Source organism: Salvelinus sp. IW2-2015, unplaced genomic scaffold (genome assembly GCF_002910315.2).
Source record: "Salvelinus sp. IW2-2015 unplaced genomic scaffold, ASM291031v2 Un_scaffold3796, whole genome shotgun sequence".
NCBI classification, from domain to species: Eukaryota; Metazoa; Chordata; class Actinopteri; order Salmoniformes; family Salmonidae; genus Salvelinus; species Salvelinus sp. IW2-2015.
Window position 1 is genome coordinate 6985 of NW_019945070.1, and position 8567 is coordinate 15551.

The following is an 8567-nucleotide window of genomic DNA, read 5'->3' on the forward strand; positions in this document are numbered from 1 at the left end:
GAATGGAACCTAGTGTATTAGCACCGTAGGGATGAGCAGGATAAGTGTTGGGGGAGTAGAGGGGAAAACTAGTGGTTACACCGTAGGGGGGAAAGGGGGAGAACCAGTGTTTACCCCCAACCGTAGGGAGGAGCTAGGGGGAATGGAAACCGAGTGTTGACAGCGTTGGAAGGAGCTTAGGGGGAAGGGAACCATGTTACACGTAGGAAGGAGCTAGGGGGATAGAGAAACAGTTACACTCCGTAGGTGAGAGCTAGGGGGGCAATGGAACCAAGTGTTGACACCGTAGGGAAGGAGCTAGGGGGGATGTGAACCAGTGTATACACCCATAGACAGGAGCTAGGGGGGAAGGGAACGCAGTTGTTACACCGTTTAGGAGGAGCCTAGGGGGGAAGGGAAACCCGAGTGTTACACGTAGGAAGGAGCTAGGGCGGGAAGGAACAGTGGTTACACGCATAGGAGGTGCTAGGGGGAGTGGAACAGTGTTTACATCCTAAGAGCTAGAGGGGAAATGGAAACGGCAGTGTTACACCGTTAGAAGGAGCGTAGGGGGAAGGGCACACCAGTGTTACCATCCCGTTAGGGATGTGCTAGGGGATGGAACCAGTGTGCTAAACTGTAGAGGATGGAGCTAGGGGCGAGGACGAGTGTAACACGGGGGAGTGTGGGAACAGTGTCCTTAGGGGGCCTAGGGAAGGCTCGACCGGAGGTGATAGAGGTCGTGGCAAGTACACGTGGATAGTAGGGGAAATTGCCCAAAGTGGTTCACGTTAGTGAGCCTGGAGGACTGTTTGTTGTTCAGTCGCCTTTGTCTTTAAGGAGATATGTTAAGTAGCCGGGGTTGTTTTCTGGGGTTACCATTTGTTTTTCACAACGGCCATGCCGATACCAAGGGGTGGGTTTGGCATCGCCTAAAAACATTGATGAAGATTCGTGATTTTACCATACCGTATCCGTCAATTGGACCGAGATACTAATAAGCCTATTTGAGATTAAGGGTATTAAAAGACATTATAAATTTTTGATTTAGCTGATTATAAATAATGAAATTACAACAAACTGTTGAACACTTAATGTTTAACCAATATTCAAAATCAAAAAAGTATGTCGAGCCTCAAGATAAAAAAGTGAACGTATTATGGTTGCAAATGAACATGGAGAAAGTAGCTCATATGCAGTAAAAAAGCTAAGGTTTAAGTTCCTTGCTCCAGAACATGAGAACATTATGAACAGGCTGGTGGTTCCTTTTAGACGAGTCTCATATTCCACGGTTAAGAACGTTTAGTGTTAGTGTATTATAGGAATTATAGGGACTAATTTCTCTCTATAGCGCATTTGTATATTCATATACGCTTTGATATTGGATTTGTGTCTTTATAGGCATTTTAGTATTGCAGTGTACGTATAGCTTGCGCTCCTCTCCTCGCTCCTACCTGGGCTCGAACCAGGAACACATCACAAACAGCCACCCCGAAGCAGCCGTTAGCCCTATGCAGAGCAAGGGGAACAACTACTCCAAGTCTCAGAGGAGTGACTTTTTGGAACGGCTAGTTAGCGCGCATCCCGCTAACTAGCTAGCCATGTTCACATCGGTTTCACCAGCCTAATCTCGGAGTGTTGATAGCTTTGGAAGTCATAACACAGCTTGCTGTCGGCAAAAACGCAACGAAGAGTGCTGTTTGACATTGACATGCTTACGAGCCTGCTGTGTGCCCTACGCATCGCTCAGTCAGACTGCGTGCTATGCAAATATAGATCTTAATTATAGAGAATCCATGAACAAACAGAAATACGAGCCTTAGGTCATTCAATATGGTCGAGATCCGGAAAGCTATCATCTCCGGAAACACAAAAACGTTCTATGTCTATTCAGTGAATATGGAAAAGCGTTCGCGTATTTTATGCTAAACGGGTGGGCATCCAATAAGTCTAACATATTTCCTGTTATATTGCAGCAACCTTTAGATGTTAGTGTTCACTGTAATTACGTAAAAATTCTGGGCAAAATTAGTTTGCAAGAGCCAGGCGGCCCAAAACTGTGTGCATATACGTGGCTGAGAAGGTGATTGCCAATTCTCACTGTGTTAATATTGCCTGCTAACCTGGATATTCTTTAGCTGAAATATTGCAGGTATTACAAAATATAATACTTCGTGGTATTGTTTTAAGAAAGGATGATGTGTTTGGTTAGGGTACACGGTTGGAGCAACAGAGAGTTCCTTTTGCCAAATGCGCAACCTGCATCGATTATATGCAATAGCAGGACACGCTAGATAAACTAGTAACTATCATCAACCATGTGTAGATTAACTAGTGATTAATGATTTGATTGATTTGTTTTTTATAAGATAAGTATTAATGCGTCAGCTAGCAACTTACCTTGGCTTCTTACTGCATTCGCGTAACAGGCGGGTCTCGTGAGGCAGGTGGTTAGAGCGTTGGCACTAATTTAACCGTTAGGTTTGCAAGATTGAATTCCATGAGCTAACAAGGTTAAAAAAATCTGTCGTTTACTGCCCCTGAACAAGGCAGTTAACCACTGTTGCTAGCGTCCTTTGAAATACAAATGTTGTTCTTAACTGACTTTCGCCTAGTTAAAATACAACGGTATCAAAACCAAAAAACAACAGGCAAAATCGGGTCCAAAATTACCGTTTATACCGATTTTATGGAAAACTTGAAATCGGCCCTAACTTAATCGGCCATTCCATTAACGGTCGACCTCTACTTTCACCCCACCGGACGGAGGGGGGTCGGGTTTTAGGGGAGTCTCGCACTGTTCTTCACAGATCGAAGTAATGTCTGGGGATCATTCTATCATTTTAGCATATGGGTCAGTCTTCAGAGCCTCCACTCTCCCCCCCCCAGAGGCAGATAGCCGGGTTTAATCCTATCATAGTAGGAGAGGCCACACAATGGTGGCTGTAAGCCCCCTACCTATGGTTGTATTCTATAGGATTTGAATTGTAGCCAATTCTATTGGATACTTTTATGAATTAGCCTTAACTCTGTTTTGATGGAGTTGGAATCCCTGCACTGAGTTTTACTGCATGCTTGCTTTAGTGATGCTCATATTTCTGTGGTGTCTGCTGACCAGCTGCCTTTCAGTCACGCGTCTCTGTCAGCATCAGGCCAACAGCTTTAAGTTATACTGAGTGGAACGCTGAGCACTGTGTGCAGTGGGACTTGAGTGCAGGGGGTGTGTGTGGATGCACAAGTGTGTAAATGTGTGTGGTTTGTTCTACGGTTTTATTTCCTCGTACTACTGTTTTCCTGTGTGTGTTGCCCCTTGTGTTGTGTGCCCCACAGTCCCTTTGGGATTTACAACCTTGCCCAGTACACTTCCCTGCCTTATCATATCCTCAACCCTAACCCACCACCCTGGTCCAAGGCCCCTGTCAGCAATGCTATTTCTCCCTGCCTCGAGGCCTCTGTAATGGGGCTTTTATTTTCGTCTTCACAGCTGTGCTCACCACTGCTCTGTGATTCCCCAGGCAGAGGAGAGGAGGCTAGGCTACGTCGCTAGCTGCTACATCTCCAGCATTAGGCTCCATCATATCCAGGGCTGTGCCCACTGCCACGACCTACTGTTCATGGCTGTTGGGTTATTGTTACTGCACTGTGATTACTGAAGGCCTACAGGGAAGAACAGAGAGAATGTAAAGGTGCCAGATATATCCAAGGATGAATTCCAAATCGACCCCTTCCCCCTATTCCCCAGGCACTGGTGTAGATCTGGTGTGTGTGTGTGTGTGAGAGAAACGTGACTAACCCACTATGGTTTCTGTCTTCCAGGGGTCCCTTCAGTGTGGTGAGGCGCTGTATCAACAGGGACACAGGGCAGCAGTTTGCAGTGAAGATCGTAGATGTGGCCAGTTTCACCTCCAGCCCTGGCCTCAGCACAGAGGGTAAGGAAGAGTCACACTCGTGCGCTGTGTGTGTGTGTGGGTAAATCGCTGATGCATACTAACTTTCCATGCAGTTTCCTGCCGTGTCATGCTGTTCTGTGTGTGTGTGTGTGTGTGTGTCACACTGTGGTGGCAGTGCCGGGGTTTTGGCGTTCATGGTGTGCCATCTCGTGACTGCTCCGCGTCAGAAGCTGGGCCCAGCGAGCCAGGACAGGATCCTAAGGCACAATCGAAAGACAGATTGTGCTGTAAATATTGATAGCGTCTCAATAAAGGACGGGATTGTTGCAGTATAAGCTGATATAGCATTCTGGCTCTTCGGAAGAGACCTAGGTAAACTGATAGAGGTCTGGAAGAGCCTAAGTAAACTGATAGCAAGGGTCTGGAAGAACCCTAGTAAACTGATTAGAGCCGGTCTGGAAGACCTAGTAAACTGATAGAGGGTCTGGGAAGAGCCTATAAACTGAAATAGGGTCTGGAAGAGCCTAGTAAACTGATATAGGGCTGAAGAACCTAGTAAACTGAAATAGAGGGTCTGGAAAGAACCTAGTAAACTGATAGAGGTCTGGAAGAACCTAGTAAACTGATAGAGGGTCTGGAAGCCTAGTAAACTGATAGAGGGTCTGGAAGAGCCTAGTAAACTGATAGAGGGTCTGGAAGAACCTAGTAAACTGATAGAGGGTCTGGAAAGCCTAGTAAACTGACTAGAGGCGTCTGGAAGAGCCTAGTAAACTGATAGAGGGTCTGGAAAGAACTAGTAAACTGAAATAGGGTCTGGAAGAACTAGTAAACTGAAATAGGGTCTTGAAGAGCCTAGTAAACGATATAGGGTCTGGAAGAACCTAGTAAACTGATAGAGGGTCTGGAAGAGCCTTGTAAACTGATATAGGGTCTGGAAGAACCTAGTAAACTGATATTAGGTCTGGAAGAGCCTAGTAAACGAAGAGCGGTCTGGAAGACTAGCCTAGTTAAACTGCACCTAAGCGGGTCCTGAAGACACCTTAGAACTGATAGAGGGTCTGGAAGAGCCTAGCTAAACTGCATAGCAGGGTCTGGGAAGAACCTAGTAAACTGATAGAGGTCTGGAAGAACCTAGTAAACTGATAGAGGGTCTGGAAGAAGGCCTAGTAAACTGATAGAGGGTCTGGAAGAACCTAGTAAACTGATAGAGGGTCTGGAAGAACCTAGTTAAACTATTAGAGGGTCTGGAAGAACCTAGTAAACTGATAGAGGGTCTGGAAGAACCTAGTAAAACTGATATAGCGGCTCTGGAAGAGCCTAGTAAACTGATAATAGGGTTCTGGAAGAGCCTAGTAAACTGAATAGAGGGCTGGAAGAGCCTAGTAAACTATAGAGGGTCTGGAAGACCTAGTAAACTATAGAGGGTCTGGGAAAACCTAGAAACTGATAGAGGGTCTGAAGAAACCTAGTAAACTGATATAGGGTCTGGAAGAACCTAGTAAACTGATAGAGGGTCTGGAAGAACCTAGTAAATTGATATAGGGTCTGGGAAGAACCTAGTAAACTGATAGAGGGAAAGAATACCTGCTAATCAGAGAGTGAGAAGAGAGAGGGGGAGAAAGAGAGAGTTAGAAGTAGAGCCAACCAAGAAGGAGAGAGGGAGAAGAACGCGAGAGAGGGAGAGGACCTCCAGTGTGTTTGAATGCTGAGAGGTTGATTTCTAGCTGTAGAGTTGGGCTGAATGGAACTCGTAAATGTCACTTTCATTTAAAACCCCACAGCGCTGGCAGAAAAGACAATTGGACCCCCGATGAAACGAARCTCTCCCTCCCCTCCCGCTGTAGTTTTACAGAAACTCACAGAAACAAGTCGTGTTAATTGTGAGCAGTGACATTTTGAGTTAGCAAGCAGACTGGGCTTCATTGAACAATGATGAGTCCGTATAGAGAGCACATCTATCCTGCTGCGCTATCCACTAAATCCATACTGTTAGACTATACCCCCCCCCTCAGTTACTACCATGTATCATCATCTGTTCTGTTTTCCTCTCTCTGACTCGTACTCTTGGTCTTCTGTGTATGAGAGAGAGAGACAGAGAGAGGGAGCGACGGAGATCGAGGAATGCAGAGAGAGAGGCTCAACACAGAGATAGTGAGAGAATAAGGACTCTGTCTCTGGGTCTTACGTCATGAGTTAGGCCCGTCACAACACRGCACACACGTTTGTAGTCTCTGCAGACTAGTAGACTGGAGGGGAGTGTGTAAATGAGGTCTGTATTGGGTGATGTGAGCTGCAGAASAGAGGAGAACAACAGTGCAGTGTGTCTGACTGGGTCCAACTCCAGACGACGCCTCTAGTACCACATGAGCTCCCACAGCTTCACTTTCCCTCCCAACGCTTTTTCAACTATTTTGCTCCTCTTCGGGGTGTGTGTGTGTACTGTGTTCTTCGCTCTTTGCTGCTTCCTTGTGTGTGTGTGCTTCCCGCGCTGCAGTCAAGCCTCTCCCTGCCTGCACACGTGCACCCCTCCATGTTCATCTCCTTTGATGTTTATGTGGTTGGGGAAGAGAGGGAATGAAAACAGTAACATGCGCCGGAGGTGTTTCCTCTTCTCTTAACCTCCCTCCTGCGCTCCGCCTGGAGTCTGCCAACTGGGTCAGCGCGGTGGAGAGGTCAGGAGAAAGAGAGGGAGGGGACACACCTATAAGCTATGGGGCAAGATGAGGAGGAGTGTGTTGAAAAGGGGAAACGAGGACAAACGGATGCATCTCAATACTGAAAAAATGGTTTCCATCTCTTATCTCMCCTGTTTCCTCCACAGATCTGAAGAGAGAGGCCAGTATCTGTCACATGCTGAAGCACCCTCACATCGTAGAGCTACTAGAAACCTACAGCTCCGATGGCATGCTCTACATGGTCTTTGAGTTGTAAGTTGGTTGTGTTTCGGCCATTTTGTTTCTTGAATGGTCACCTATTGACTTTCTATTCTAGAATGGACTAAATTCTAGAATTTCTGTTCTAGATTTTACTTGATATTCTAGAATGGTCCCTCCCTGTTGACTTTCTGTACTAAKGGTYTAATTCAAATTCAATAAAGTTTTGTTTTATGTGATTTCTACCTCTCTGACATAGTATGGATACAGCTGACCTGTGTTTTGAGACTGTGAAGCGGGCCGATGCTGGTTTTGTCTACAGTGAAGCTGTAGCCAGGTAAAAACTTGACTCTTAGGTTCCCTTATTTCCTCTCTGCCTCTCTAGTATGGACGGAGCTGACTTGTGTTTTGAAATTGTGACGCGGGCTGATGWGGACTTTGTCTACATTGAAGCCGTAGCCAGTTACACGCACGTCACATTGACATTTTCAACGAAGGCCTCATTTGAAGTAAGGGGCCTTGTATTCAGTGGTAGGACGATGAGYACCTTGGYGACTCTACATGCCTGTAATGAAGTGCTTTTAGATGGAGCTCTCTAAGAAGTAGTGGCGTTGCTAATTCCCTCACTCTCCTCCTTCCACTTCATTCTCTCTCCCCCTTTCTCTTCATTCTCTCTCTCTCTCCCCCTTTCTCTTCATTCTCTCTCTCTCCCCCTTTCTCTTCCATGAAGCCGTAGCCAGTTACACGCACGTCACATTGACATTTTCACGAAGGCCTCATTTGAAGTAAGGGGCCTTGTATTCAGTGGTAGGACGATGAGAACCTTGGGGACTCTACATGCCTGTAATGAAGTGCTTTTAGATGAGCTCTCTAAGAAGTAGTGGCGTTGCTAATTCATCACTCTCCTCCTTCCACTTCATTCTCTCCCCCTTTCTCTTCATTCTCTCTCTCTCTCCCCCTTTCTCTTCATCTCCTCTCTCTCTCCCCTTTCTCTTCATTCTCTCTCTCTCCCCCTTTCTCTTCATTCTCTCTCTCTCCCCCTTCTCTTCATTCTCTCTCTCTCCCCCTTCCTCTTCATTTCTCTCTCTCTCCCCTTCCTCTTCATTCTCTCTCCTCCCCTCCTCTTCATTCCTCTCTCTCCCCTCCTCTTCATTCTCTTCTCTCTCCCCCTTTCTTTCATTCTCTCTCTCTCCCCCTTTCTCTTCATTCTCTCTCTCCCCCTTTCTCTTCATTCTTCTCTCTCTCCCCTTCCTCTTCACTTCTCTCCCCCTTCCTCTTCATTCTCTCTCTCCCCTTCCTCTTCATTCTCTCTCTCCCCTTTTCTTCATTCTCTCTTCTCCCTTTCTCTTCATTCATCTCTCTCCTCCCCTTCTCTCTCATTTCTCTCTCTCTCTCCCTTTCTCTTCATCTCTCTTCTTCTCCCTCTCCCTTTCTCTTCATTCTCTCTCTCTCTCCCCCTTCTCTTTCTTCCTTCTCTCTCCCCCTTTCCTCTTCTCTCTCCCCTTTCTCTTCATTCCTCTCTCTCTCCCCTTTCTTCATTCTCTCTCTCTCTCCCCTTCCTCTCATTCTCCCCTTCCTCTTCATTCCCTCCTTTCATTCTCTCTCCCTTCTCTTCATTCTCTCTCTCTCTCCCCTTTCTCTTCATTCTCTCTCTCTCCCCCCTTTCTCTTCATTCTCTCCTCTCTCCCCCTTCTCTTCATTCTCCCCTTCCTCTCTTCGTCCCCTCCCTCCTCTTCATTCTCCCTCCTCATTCTTCTCTTCATTCTCTCTCCCCTTTCTCTCATTCTCTCTCCCTCTTCATTCTCTCTCCCCCTTTTTTTCTTCA

At 46.5% G+C, this 8567-nt stretch overlaps 1 pseudogene; it reads left to right on the top strand.

The window, feature by feature from the left end:
* The first annotated feature begins 625 nt into the window (after positions 1-625).
* Positions 626-8567, top strand: part of LOC112076502 (peripheral plasma membrane protein CASK-like) — a 35616-nt pseudogene continuing 27674 nt past the window's right edge.